Source organism: Arvicanthis niloticus, chromosome 10, assembly GCF_011762505.2.
Source record: "Arvicanthis niloticus isolate mArvNil1 chromosome 10, mArvNil1.pat.X, whole genome shotgun sequence".
In the NCBI taxonomy this organism is placed as follows: domain Eukaryota; kingdom Metazoa; phylum Chordata; class Mammalia; order Rodentia; family Muridae; genus Arvicanthis; species Arvicanthis niloticus.
In genome coordinates, this window is record NC_047667.1 from 66551700 (window position 1) to 66563733 (window position 12034).

A 12034-nucleotide genomic window follows, 5' to 3' on the forward strand; every position below is an offset into this window, starting at 1 on the left:
ACCATGATCAAAAGCAACATGGGAAGGAAAAAGTTTATTTGGATTACACAGTCCTGATGACAGTCCATCGCTGAGGGGAGGCAGAACCCCAAGAGGAGCTGAAGTAAGACCTGATGGGGTGCTGCTCACTGGTTTGCTCCCCTCGACTTGCTCACCTTGCCTTCTTATACCTCCCAGCACACCTGGGTGTCAACCCAGAGGTGGCTCCACCTTCAATGGGCTGGACCCTCCTTAGTATCTATCATCAGTCAGACAGTGTCCTCCAGACACGACCATAGGGCAGCCTGCTGGAGGCAGCTCCCCAACTGAGAGTCTCTCTTCCCAGTCTACTTTGTGTCAAGTTGATGAAACCCAATCAGCACAGCATTTATTTCTGCAACATTATTCCAGATCATCCTGATCTGTGGATTAGAGACAGGCCAGGCCGTCCTGAGGTGCTGGCTGAGAAGTCTCCGGAGGCAGGAGAAGAAGTCTGGCTTCCTAAGTCTTCCATGGACTGGATGTGTGGCCTTGGTCAAGTGAATCTCTTCTGCCTTGTTTTTCCTATCCGTCCCGTGGGACAGTTCCTGGCCTTGCCTCCTGAAATGTTTGGGGTGAAGGGAGACAGAAGCCACTGGCCAGTACCTGGTCACCTCTCAGCAATGACAGCTGGGATCAGTCTCTAGACTCCAGTCTGAACACCTAGGACCCTCCTCAAGTTCCCGTGTTGACCTACTCCCCACTGCGATGGTGTTCAGGGCCGTGATTAGGTCATGTGGATGGAGCCCTCATGAATGGATTAGTGCCCCTCTCAAGGCAGCTCAGAGAGCTTCCCTGTCCCTTTCACATGTGAGGGCATTGCTATGAATCAAACGTGATTTTCATTAGGTGCTGAGTCTGCTGGTGCTTCCCAGCCTCCAGAACTGAGAAATACATTTCTGTTGTTTATAAGCCGCCCAGTTTGTAATATTTTGTTATAGCAGCCTTAACACACTAAGCCACTTTCCCAATCCAGCTTCTACCCATTTTAGAATTCTCTCAATAAAAGATCCTCTTACCTCAAATTTTGCTCACAGAATAAAATCGGGGCACCTTAACCAGTGCTGAAGGCATTCTGAGATCCAGCATGAACTAGCTCCTGTGAAGTGTTCTCCTCACCCATCTGATGCTCCAGCCACAGTACAGACACCGGCTTCCTGCACCACTTCCTGCATACCCTCTGGATTTATTTCTCTGGATTTATTCACATGGAATACCCCTCCTCTGGCACCCGTGGAGATGCTACATATTAGAAGACCCACCTTACTTTTTCTGATAAGATACCCAGTAAAAGCAACTTGAAAGAGAAAGTTTATTTGGCTCACAATTTGAGAGCAAGAAGCATCATGGCAGCAGAAACTTGATGCAGCTGGTCACATCCAACTACATACAGTTCAGGTAGACAACGATGAATGCATGTGACCAGCCCACTTTCTCCCTTTTATACAGAATCTTAGTCTAGGGAATGGTGCCGCCCACAGTGGGCAGGTCTTCCCACCCCACAGGCATGCATAGAGGCCCATCTAGAGGTGATTCTGGACTTCATCAAGTTGACATTAGAGACATTAGGCCATCACACACATGAAATACTACCTCATCTAAAAAGCCACAGTCTTCTTTCTTAGCACGTTTCTTCCAGCTGCAAGCCATTCCACAAACTCTTTGTCTCCCACCCTTCCTCCTGCCTATAAATGTCCATTCCCATTTCTGTTCCCCACTTTGAACTGAGTGCTTAAAGAAGCCAGAGTGGCCTGGATTTTCTGTCCTCCTTCCAGACATTTCACTGTGCCTGGCTCTGGGAATGTTTCAGGGACCCATAGAAAGACTTTGGTTGTCTGTTACTTTTCTATTGCTGTGATAAAACATCAAGACCAACAGTAACTTACGGAAGGAATGTGTCTTCATTAAGGTTTTACAGCTGTGAACAGACACCATGACCACGGCAACTCTTAAGAAGGACAACATACAATTGGGGCTGGCTTACAGGTTCAGAGCTTCAGTCCATTATCAGGAGGGAGCATGGCAACATCCAGACAGGCATGGTGCAGGAGGAGCTGAGAGTTCAATCTCTTACTCCAAAGGCAAACAGGAGAAGACTGACTTCCAGGCAGCTAGGATGAGGGTCTTAAAGCTCATGCCCACAGTGACACACCTACTCCAACAAGGCCACACCTCCAAATAGTACTACTCCCTGGGCCAAGCATATTCAAACCACCACAGAGTATAGTTTGGTTTACCGTCCCAGAGGGATGAGTCCTTCATGGCAGGAAAGCATGACAGCAAGTCACAAGCATGGCAGCTGGAACAGGAATTCAGTCACAAGTGCAAAGCAGAGAGAATGAACCCAAAATGGGGAGACTACAAGCTCTCAAAATCCAGCTCCCGTGCCATATTTCCTCCAGAAAGCCTACACCTCCTATCTGCTCCCAGGATGGAGCCACAAGCTGGGAACTAAGTGTTCAAATATCTGAGCCTATGGTGCACATTCACTCAAGTCTCTACAGCCTCTGGCTGTTTACAAGTAAATAAGATACCCAGAGGTGACAGACACATACATATGCTCCTGTTGCCAAGGACAATAGCTTATCAATGTCACTAGCTTGTTGGCCCACTCAGCAGCTAATTCTCTAGAAGGGGCACTTGTCAAGCCTATTGGTGCCTTTGGAGCTAGGCAGAGCTGAACAGTACCTGCGGATGTGAGAGTTTGGCATGGGTCACAAAACTTGTCTCCAAGTGGTCCCTCCAAAGTCTCCTCCAGGACATGCAAGCAAGTGCATCCCATAAAGTATTTATTCCATGCTGTGAGCTGGGGCTGGGGGTGTGAAACTGCACTTGGTCCTATACTCACGGGATTTCTACTGCCCTAGGATGTGGATCAGTCACACTGTTAGAGCCTGGACTAAGCAGGCAGCAGGGGAAGAAAGAGGAAGAACCCGAAGGAAGGGCTGCACACATCGGGGACATCCTTCATCCAGAGCAGTGGCAGGTCTGAGCTGTTTGGCTTTCAGGTGACTGGCAGGGCTAGAAGCTGCCCTGCAGACCTAGCTTTTCTCTCCACAGCTTCATCTCTTTGAGCTTATCTTCCTCATATATCTGCTTTGAGGATGGGGATATGGAGGCAGATCAGCGATGGATGCATTGACCTGTTAATGAGGAAAGGGGAAATGACAGTGAGCAGAAGAATCAGATGCATGAAAAGTCAGACTGGGACAAACAAAAGCAGAACATGCAAAGGTCCTGGAGCAGGAAGGAGCCATGTTACTGCAGGGTCAGAATATAGGAAGGGAGCATATGCAAAGGTCCTGGGGCAGGAAGGAGCCATGTTACTGCAGAGTCAGGACTTGGGGTGGGAAGGAGCTATGTTACTGCAGAGTCAGGACCTGGGGTGGGAAGGAGCTATGTTACTGAAGGGTCAGAGTTCAGGAAGGGCTACAGAGAGAGCAGTGTGACAAGGAGGATGGGGAGGTGGAGAGACATTCCTAACCTCAGGCTGGAGACTAGAGAATGGAATGGCTGACAAGAGGGTGGTAGAAAGAAAGAGAAATGACAAGACAGGGAGACAGTCTGGCACACAGACGTAAATCGATACAGACAAGCCATTTTGGTATTGATTTGTATTAAACAATAAGACCTCTCCACTGGGACTTGCAATGGGCTCTTCACACAATGTCCTGGTCCATGCTGTTCCAATGGCCAGAAGAGGCTCATATTTTAATTTGACCTGGCTCTTTAATGTCTCCTCCCCCCGAGTGCCCTGCCTATACAGGCATGTGAAAGACCCCTCTGATGAGAGGTCCCACATCTCTGTACAAGCAGAGGTGGCACTGGGCTAACACATCAGGGTGTTCCCTTGCACAACAGAGATCTCTGAAGAGTAAGAACTGTGTCTCTGTGGCCTGGCTACCCATCACTTCACAGGAGAAAGAATTTCCTCATGATTCTCGAACCTGAGGGATCAAATGGAAATCAAGAATGCGTTTTCTAGAGTGTTCTGTTTGACACCATGAACCTTGGGAAGGAGGACGGCTGTCTATGACAGCGTCCAAAAGAACACACAACCAGCTAGTTCTTGTCACACTCCCAGGTTATTCACAGTCTCCCGAGAACCGAGTCCTGGGTGGGCTCTTGATGCAGCTTCAGCCAGACTCTCCTTTCTCCTCCCCATGCTGCTTATCCCACTCCATCCTCCCTGCTTCTCTCGGGATTCATAAAGCATGTACATCGCTCTGTGAGCTGATGGCTCTACACTGGAGCATCTACAAGGTGGAGGGCGTCCCTTCACCCTCAGCTTGGTATTTGCTATGTAGCCCAGATCTGGAGAGATCTGCTGTCTTTGTAGCCTGAGTACAGTGACTGTGCCTTGGTAGATGGTGTGTGTGTGTATGTGTGTGTGTATGTGTGTAGAAGGGGCATTGTGTGTGTGTTTGTGTGTGTGTGTGTGTGTAGAAGGGGCATTTTGTGTGTGTGTGTAGAAGGAGCATTGTGTGTGTGTGTTTGTGTGTGTGTGTGTGTGTAGAAGGGGCATTGTGTGTGTATGTGTGTGTGCATGTGTGTATGTGTATGTGTGTAGAAGGGGCATTTTGTGTGTATAGAAGGGGCATTGTGTGTGTGTGTGTAGAAGGGGCATTGTGTGTGTGTGTGTATTTGTAGAAGGTGCATTGTGTGTGTGTATGTGTGTGTGTGTGTGTGTGTAAGGGGCATAAAGCCTGCCACTCTGGGCTTCTGAATTCTACTCTGCCCTGACTAGCTCCTAAGTGAGGACCTGCTCCTGGTCCTTGTCAGGGATTGAGGAATTCTCCTTCTCCGTGAAATCATTAGTATTACTGATTTCCGTGTTCACAGCTGGAGCTCTGAAGGGTAGGAACTAGAGGGAGGAGCAAAGACTCTCCAGTGAGTGACCTTGAAACACTTGTGCTCTTGGGTGGTGGTGGCCTCAGAGGTGGCTGCCAGTGTATAGCCACGGAGCTAACTTTTCTCATCCAGATTTCATCGTGACTACTTAATAGAGTCTGATCCGGCCACTAGGCTTTTGTTTCTTTCCTGTTTTTCTCTAATCCTTTTTGAATGAACAGACAGAAAAGGGATAGCCTGGGGTGGGGGTAGGAAGTTGGGGGCTGACAGTGGGGGGACTTTCTCTCGCAGATTTAGCATCAGCCTTGTAGACAGTTGTAGATTCAACCTGTATTTGGTCCTGTCCCCTCAGCTGGGCTGCCTGGGAGGAGTCCAAATCACATCTCAGCATTCTTCCTTTATTTGTGTGAGAAACTGGGCGTCCCAGCAGTGTTATCAGGCAGGGGCACATTAGACAGAAGGCTTTGTATGAAGACATGAGCAATGGAGCCCCCTACTTCAGGAGAGCTTGCCTTGGGGCTCATCCTGGCTTACCCCTCCTCCCAGTGAGCTGTACTACCCTCTAGTGGCACAGGGGAGGCATGTCATTTTCTTGGTAGGGCTGTTTGTGGCCAGCCACTTGCCTTCCTTCCTCCATGGTCTTCGTATTTCTGAGCTGGATGGTGATGGCAGCTCCCTGTCTTTGTTTGGAAGGCCAGCGAGTGTGTGGCAAGAGTCTTCTAGGGGCACTACAGCATGCCAGGCATGGCTTTACCCCCCACTTTCTTTTAGTCTCCCCTCCCACGGGAGGGAAGATCTAAGCTAGTCACTGCCAGGGTATCTGCCTTATGGAAATTCCAGGTGACCGAGCCTAAGCCACCCCATCCCTCATCTGTAAAAAGAACCCAGCAGGACCACAGGGACTTCTAGATTGTCTTCTGCATCTGACAGCACCCAGCACAGAGCAGGCATTCTGGAAATTTTGGTGAGTTACTCATTGGCCTCCATGGGTAGGTACCTATTCTAGATAAACCCCAAAATGAAAACCATATAGTAAAGACATTGAGAATCACAGAGGAAGGCTGACTTTGGGCTAACTTTGGATTGGTTTGCTATGGCAAAGAGACCTTCAGTTTCTTTTAAAGGACCTTCTTCTTATTTAAAACTATGTGTATGTGTGTGGGTATGTACATGTGAGTGTAAGTGCCCACAGAGGCCAGAAGACACATTGTATCTCCTAGAGCTGGAGTTACAGGCAGCTGTGAGCTGTTCAACGTGAGACCTGGGGACCAAATTTGGGTCCTTTGGAAGAGCAATGTGCGTTCTTAACTGCTTAACCAAGAAACAAGTTGGGGAGGAAAGGGTTTCTCAGCTTACACTTCCACATTGCTGTTCATCATCAAAGGAAGTCAGGACAGGAACTCACACAGGACAGGAACTTGGAGGCAGGAGCTGATGCAGAGGCCATAGAGAGGTGCTGCTTACTGGCTTGCTTTCTTATTGAATCCTGGACACCAGCCCAGGGATGGCACCACCCACAATGGGCCCTCCCACCCTTGATCACTAACTGAGAAAATTGCTTACAGCTGGATCTCATGGAGGCATTTCCTCAAGGGAAGCTCCTTTCTCTGTGATAACTCCAGCTTGTGTCAAGTTGATACACAAAACCAGCCAGTACACCACACACACACACACACACACACACACACACACACTCACGCACACTCACGCACACTACTTAGTGCAACAAGGGAGTCCTAGAAATTCAATGAGATAAAGAATATGAAATGCACAGAGGAAGAGGACACTTTCCAGGTAGGAGTCAATGTGAAGCACTACAAGATCCACCCACCTAGCCAGTCAAGTGAGCTGGTGAACTACAGACAGGTTAGGAAGAGGATGTCTACAAGTCTGACATCTGGGGGTTCCTGAACAGCAAGGACTTGCCATATGGCTCTCTGATGTAGGGGTGATGGGTGGTCTCCATTTCTGGAATGACCTGTGTGGTGGCTTGGATAAGAATGGCCCCACAGACTCGTAGATTTGAATGCTTAGTCACTAGGGAGTGGCACTGCTTGAGAAGGATTAGGAGGCGTGGCCTTGTTGAAGGAAGTTTTGAGGTTTCAAAAGCCCAGGCCAGACCTACAGCCTCTCTCTCTGCCTGTGGATCAGGAATGTCACTCTCATCTCCTGCTTCAGTGCCTGCCTAAATGCCACCATGGTTTCTGCTGTGATAAGAATGGACCAGACCTCTGAAACTGTAAGCTAACCCTGATTAAATGCTTTTTTTTTTTTTAAATAATAGTTACTTTGGTTGTGGTGTTTCTTAACAGCAATAGAACAGTGACTAAGGCAACTATCTTTTTCAAGACAAAGAGATTCTGAGTTCTGAGCCCTCTAATGCTCCAGGAAGTCTAGGTCATGCCCTGCTCAGTTTGGAGGCAGAGTAGTGGGCTGGAGAATTTCATGGATCTCCTTGGTAGAGGTCTGAGAAGGTGACAGGACTCTTGAATAGCTCTGATTCCTAGTAACTGGGATCCAGACAGGTTTCTATGGTCATTAGCTCTGCTAGGTGGCTGTGGGGGAAGACACAGCTATAAAACCCTTTTCTAGTTGTCTACTGCCTGGACTCCCCACAGAGAGGTGAGTGGTGAGTCCAGTTTGCTCTGCTTCAGTCCTCCTTCCCTTCCTCACTTAGGGCTCTCAGGAGGCCACATGTGCTGAGGCCACCAGAGCCTTCCTAGCAAAGTGTCTGCTGGCCACATTTACATAACAGAACTGTGGGTACATGGAAAAGCCAAAGAAATAATCGACTTCTGAGGAAGAAACAATTGCTTGATTTAGTCACCAGACCCCTGGACTCAGTGTTCTCAGCGCTTTGGTTCTAATGTGACCTTCAGAGATAGATTGAAAGAGCCCAGTGGAGGGAGGGAAGGACGGAGGGACGGACTGAGGCATGCTGTGTCAGGTCCACAGACTGAGAACAATGGCTGTTTCCCTTGGTACATGGAAACCAGCACCATGGGCACTCTAAGAACTGAGAAGTTCTTACACTGCCAGTCTACACCCAAGGCTGGCCTGCAGCAGTGTAGGAACTGACGGCAGCACCCCTTCTTGCAGACTGTTCTGATCTCAGCCTTCAGCATCATCCCCCACTCCCAACAGGTGGGAGGAAACAAAGAATGTTCTGTACAGCTCTGAAAAACCTTGGGAGGAAAAAAAGAAGTAGCACAGAAAGCGTTGCAAAGAGGCGGGTTATAGACTCCCAGGAGTGGCAAGGCCAGTGCTAAACAGCACCAGAAAATTATCTATTGATGGCAGGGCCTAAAACACTCCCAGCCAAGCTGTTGCATCAGCCCTGTGTTTGGGCAGCAGGTCTGCAAGAGAGATTGATGGAGAGAAGGGGATAACACTTCTGCTTTGTTTTGGCGTAGGGCACAAGAATGTGGCAGGTGTGTGCCATGGCTCTGCCCAGAGGACTCCTGGTTCTGCTTCAAGGATAGCTCAGGGCTTACTCTGAAAGCCTCCATAGCAAGTCAATCTTTCTCTGCAACACTGGGAGATGTTTTGTTCTTTCTTCACATTCAAAACTTTAAAGTTTATTTTTAGAAAAATCTGAACCCCCAGGGTATATACTTTGTGTGTCTTTAAATGCCTAGCATATAAAAACTGATTCTTTATTATCTCACTGGGCAAAGGAATAAGAGTCAGGTGAGTGCCAGGCCTGTAGCTTGAGGGTATGGCAAGGAAACGTCCTGCACATGGCAGAGGTGAAGAAGGGCTATTGTCCCTGTAGTGCTGAGTACTGGACAGAGTTCTAATACAGGGGCATTAAGAATAAGGCTTGACCTGGGTGTAGGGATGCTGCAGAGACTGAGAGCAGAGCTGAGGTCAAGAGAGGCCAGATGCTGGGTCATAGGTACCCAACTAAAGGGGCTTCTAGGCTCCTTGATGGAGAATTGTCACATGACCAGGCTGGAGACCATTTGCACCTGCTGCTGAGGCTGTAGACCTCACTGCAACCCGAGGACTGAGGATTCACGTGTCCACCTGTCAGTCAGCCAGACCCCTGACCACTGCTTTGCCATCATCTCTTCTGAGTGAACTCAGAGATGTACCCCAAGTATCTGAGGATGACCCTGAGCTTCTGATCCTTTTGCCTTTTGATAGTTCTTCTGGATTATTAACTTGATGATATCTAGACTCATCTATGAGAACAATCTCTGTGCATGCCTGCGGGGAATTACCTTGCTTAGGTTGATGTAGGATAAAGACGTGCCCATTGTGGGTGGCACCATTCCCTGGGCTGAAAGCTTGGACTTTATAAGAGAGAAAGTGAGCTGATGTTTAGTTTTGGGTACCTAACTAAAGAAGCCTCTAAGCTCCTTGATAAAAAATTGTCATGTGACCAGGCTGGGGACCATCTGCACCTGCAGCTGGAGGACTGAGAAATGCATTGTGTGCATTTCTCTTTGCTTTCTGACTGTGCCTGTGACGTGACCAGCTACTTTAAGTGCCTGCTATCTTGACTTCCTTGCCATAGCAGATTGCACCCTTAAATTGTGAGCTAGACTCGACCTTTTCTATCTTAAGTTTCTTTTGTCAGAGTGTTTTATCACAGTAATGAGACAAGGCGCACGCCCCCACCTCCTGTGTGCTGGGATTGCAAGCATGTGTCACCTCACCTAGCTCTTCCCAGCACCAGGCTGTTCATTCTGAATGATCACTCTGCCAGATAAGCCATCATCTCCAGCTTTAAATGTCAATGTTTTTTTAACAGCGGGGGCTGTACCATACTCATTCTTGTTGCCTTAGTTCTCAGTAGATGTTTAACACGTGGTAAATATTAGAAAGATCCCAATATACCAGCTCTCCTGGGAGACTGGTGAAGAGGGCCTTCAGGAAGCTCTGAGCAGGGCCTGCGAAAGAACCTCTATGTATGTCCACTGTTAGGTTTCAATAAACCATCAGTTTCCTATGGGGAGATCCCACCAGCATGCAGGCCAGTCAGCTTTCTTGGAGAAGTCCTCTGAGGTATAGTCATCTTAACCCTGGAGAAGACATTGCTGGTAAGAGAAGATCTTGTTTAGAATCAGGGCCATGGGACAAGCAATGAGTTAAATTCAGATGACGTCACACTGGAGAGGGGTCCATGTTTGGACACAGTCATACACAGGGGAGGAGTTTGCGTATGCAGATGACAGAGACACTGGTGTTTCTTCTGGAAGCCAAAGACTACCTGAAACTAGGGGAGAGAACGGAGGCCATTCTCTCTAAATTTCCTGAAGAATGCAGCTAAGCCAGCTCCTTGATCTTAGTCTGTGGTGCTTGCTCATGGCAGCTCTCACCTCCCTTCACCCTGCAGAGGGCGAAAACTGAACCTGGGTGGGTGTAGCAAACAAACAGTCAGCTGGCAGATCTGTTACACCCTGGAAGGAGAGCAGGGACGACCTCGATCCTGCCCTCTCCAGCTAGGGGTATGCTGGTAGTGTGAAATCCTAATCCTCCTGGGGTTTTTTGTTCTCCATCTGGAACCCCCCTCCACCATGAGATGTGTGCAGAATGCAGTGTGTCAGAATTCACCACGGGGCCAGCTGTTACTGTATGTTTTGTAAAGCACAATTCCCACTTTGGGCCTGCCTGACAGGTACACTTGCAAGAAAGCAAAGATCCGTTTTGTGGTTTCGTGCTTTTAACTTCCTAGAGACATGTTCATAAGAACTGATTTGGCCACAACTCCATGGGAGTATGCCTTTAGGAATGCCAAGCATACTCCTAATCTGGCTGGAGACCCTTCACAGTCACACAGAGTGACTGCCTGGAGCCGGCAATAATTCCCAGACATTTCTCTCAGCAGAATCCCAGTGGTAGAGGTGCCTTTGAGTTAGCCACATTAGATCTGAGTGGAATGTGGGGATGGGGTGGAGGAGGGGTCGATCACATATCATTGATGGCTGTTTAAACGCCATAGACAGCGCAAATCTCCTTGTGTATTAGGGTTTCTATTGCTGTGACCAAAGCAACATGGGAGGAAAGGGTTAATGCCAGCTTATTGTTCCACATCATAGTCATCCATTGATGAATTCAGGGAAGGAATCCGGAGGCAGGAGCTCATAGGGACGCTGTGGAGGAGTGCACTTACTGGCTTGCTCCTCGTGGTTTGCTCAGCCTGCTTTCTTTCAGCCTGGACCACCAGCCCACGGGTGGCCCCACCCACAATGGGCTGGACCTTCCCGCACCAATCATCCGCTAAGAAAATGCTTCACACGCTTGCCCACAGGGCAATCTTACGGAAACATCTTCTCGGTTGAGGTTCCCTCTTTTTAGGTGGTCCTAACTTGTGTCGGGTTGACAGAAACACACAAAACGAACAACTGGGACAAATGAAAACTAGTTTTCGAGAGACTTTGTTTGGGCTTTCCCAAGAAAACCTGGAAACGGGGGGGTAGGGGTGGGAGGGCTGAATCCCAGGGAAGAAGCAACACCCGGAAGCCGATGGCTGACTCCCTGAGGTGCTCTAACAAGGACCACGAGGCATCCTGTGTTTGGGCTAGCACACGCTTCGTGTTGTGATGAGACTCTCTCAGAGATCTCAGGGAGGGGATGAGGAGCCTGGGTGGCAGTTCAGGTTCTCAGTGCTGGACCAGAGCCCTCTGCTGGCCATCGAGGGCTCAGTTGGGGCTGTGCTTAAGACTTCTACCCATTCCAGCAAGGAGGACAAAATACAAGTATTCCAAGGTCCAGGAACAGTTCTCTCCCACCCCCATTTATGTTTCCCAATTCCATTTTAGTTATTATTATTATTATTATTATTATTATTATTATTATTATTATTATTATTAATTAAGTGGATTTGAGTCACTGATGAGACAGTTTTTACTTGCATTTTCTTTGCAGTTACAGAAAGCTGCCACTGTGGGGCAGGGTACTCCCTGCTTGTGTCTGTTTTTCTCTGTCACCTCTCTCTCTCTCTCTCTCTCATCTCTGTGTGGCTCTCTCTCTCATATCTGTGTGTGTATGAGAGAGAGTGTGAACATGAGAGTGTGTGCATGTGTGTGATAGAGACAGAGGGAGAGAGGGAGAGGGAGAGAGAGAGAGAGAGAGAGAGAGAGAGAGAGAGAGAGAGAGCTCGCTCAATGTCATCCTTATGTCTGGTAAATACCCCTTTCCCCTCTAGGCAGAGTGG